Raw genomic sequence first — 2738 nt, 5'->3', positions numbered from 1 at the left:
ACAATTTGGAAACCAAAATTATCGAAGCGACAATAAAGGGTGGTGATAATGAAAAGCCTTCACGGTATTGTCACACCCCATTTCTTTGTATTTTCCCCGTGAGCGCACTTTGCTTGGATGGCCTCACCCTCAGCAAAGCCCGCATGAAGGCTACCTGTACCCTGCTTTATACCTGGCGCCAGGTACAACGCTTTCAACGCTGTCAAAACTGCTGGCGCGAAAGCCACGCGCACGCGCCACCAGCATTGACAGCGATGCACATGAGGTATGAAATTGAGTATGCCTTGAGTGCCTTCACTGGCGCTCTCGATGCACGAGCGCACGCGCGCACGTGCAACTACCGAGTGTTCATCCGAGCAATTAGCTCGCGCTTTAGCCCGTGCGTCCAACTATACTTCGTCTCACGTTAGTATGGAGTATTGTTAGCCGCGCGTGCTAAAAGCACAAGACAGTTGCTTCGAATGAAGCCTCGGCGGCTGCACGAGCGCCCGTACAGTGAGTGCTCCAGTCAAGGCGGTCTAGGCTAGCCACTCGCGCTAGCACAGCATTCGCGGTTAGTTCATGCTAAGATGAGACGAAACTAGTATATAGCCATTAGCAAGAAAAATACAGTGCCAGTAAAACGACTCGCCTTTCTAACAACAGAAGAATGGTGAGAAGCCCGCACGAGTCATTCAGGCGCAGCCCAACCGACCTTTCGCGCGACGTGACCGGAAAGCTAAGAAAGCCACCGTCCAAGGTATATGTATAGATGGTAGCGAAGCTTCCATAGAAGCCCATAGGCGCAAAAGATGGCGGCTCATGGGGCGCAGCGCCATCTGTTAGTTGCGCGGCATTGTCATTAGTCATGCTCGCCCGTGACGTACAGGAAGTGACGCTTTATTAAAAAGGAACAAAGAAAATGAAAGCCGTTTACAACTTCCTGTAACGCCGAATTAGAGCGCAGCTCTTGAGGAGGAGGAGGGAAGGGTACTGGGGGATGGGTCAAGTAACCTCGGGGGGCGGGGGGTCACGTGACCTTGGGGGTCACGTGACCTTGTGGGAGTCAGTGACCTTGGGGCGTCACGTGACGTCGGGGGGTCACGTGACGATGCCGATGACGTCAACAGTGACGTCACTGATGACGCCATCAGTGATGATGATGATGACGATGCGGATGCCGGTGACGTCATCAGTGACGTCACTGATGACGTCATCAGTGATGATGATGATGACGATGCGGATGCCGGTGACGTCATCAGTGACGTCACTGATGACGTCATCAGTAGCTATGACGTCAACGGGGGTCACGTGACCTCGGGGGGTATCCCCAGGTCACGTGACCCCTGGGGGGTCACGCGACCTGGGTAACCACCGTGACCCTCGTGAGGGTAACCCTAGTAACCCTTGTGAGGGCAACTCTCGCGGCCCTCGTGAGGGTAACTCTCGTGACCCTCGTGAGGGTAACTCTCATAACCCTCGTGACCCTCGTGAGGGTAACCCTTTTGAGGGTAACTAACCATCGTTACCCTTGTGAGGGTTACGAGGGTAAGTAACCCTCGTGAGGGTAACCCTCGTGAAGGTAACCCTTTTGAGGGTAACTAACCCTCGCAACCCTCGTAACCCTCACGAGGGTTACGAGGGTTGCGGTTACGCCGACGGCGACGCCGACGCCGCTCAAGCCGGGAACGGGCCCCTAAGAGCTGCGCTCTAAAACACGATATGACGCATTTTCCTCAAGATTGTGACGTCACGATTGTTTTCGGCGCTAAATTTAAAGGATTTTCGCCGGTGGCGCGAAATGTAAATTTTTTCAGATGTTCTACATGCCTGCTACCGTCCTTCAAACCTTGCTTCACGCCTAACAGCCTTGTTTGTATCAGTGACTCCCATGTAATCCTTCTTCCAAAAGAACCAGTTTTTTATCAGTTCTGGGAACCTCCAATAAGTTGCTATCTTCTTCAACTAAGCAGTGTGTTGCTGCACGCCTATGAAGGCGTACTTATCATTGTAACAACGGCTTGTTCGCCAAGAAAGACAAAAAGGCACAAGCTTGGTTTACACAGTTTATTATATACAAACTTACAACACCACCACTGAACACTTGAAGATAGATATGGCATTAAAAACGAAGTGAAATGAGGTCTGGACAACTCTATGCACGCGCTTAATACTCTCAACGGGAGGCACGTTTACGCATTTATCTTGCATTGTTCACGTTGAGAGCTCGTAACTAGATTTAACTATATCCATCACAGGTGGAGGTGCGGGGCTATGCATGTCTTTTGCATTTGAATGTCCACATCAATTAATGCTTCAAGAGATTGAAAATTGAGACGTTTCGTTATAGCACATGCGCTCGTCACGCACATTGTGCTCCACAGCTTGGCTATTTATGTGAGGATTATTACGCAGGAAACTGCCACAAAATGACAGGAAAGAAAGCATTAGAAAAAAGATAATAATTCGCCTTGTGGCAAATTGTTAGCACCATACTGACTCACTGAGTTACCTTTCATCGCAGTTTGATATACTTTTGTATACCTCACACAAGCAAACGTTAATCCAGGTTTATGTCTCAAGTCGTCACACTGCACAAGAAAACATCGAGGTCAACGCTTCTTCTCACACACTCCTCAATAATGCACAGGGTGTGTAGGGTGTCTACCAACCTGGAAAACTTAAAATATTTAAGTACGGCGGATTATATTTAAAGAACAGGGTAATATAAAGGGAACCGTAAAAAAGTTGCTAATCAG

The sequence above is a fragment of the Ixodes scapularis genome, unplaced genomic scaffold (assembly GCF_016920785.2).
Source record: "Ixodes scapularis isolate PalLabHiFi unplaced genomic scaffold, ASM1692078v2 PGA_scaffold13__105_contigs__length_92229423, whole genome shotgun sequence".
Lineage (NCBI taxonomy): Eukaryota > Metazoa > Arthropoda > Arachnida > Ixodida > Ixodidae > Ixodes > Ixodes scapularis.
This window is presented reverse-complemented; position numbering follows the sequence as displayed.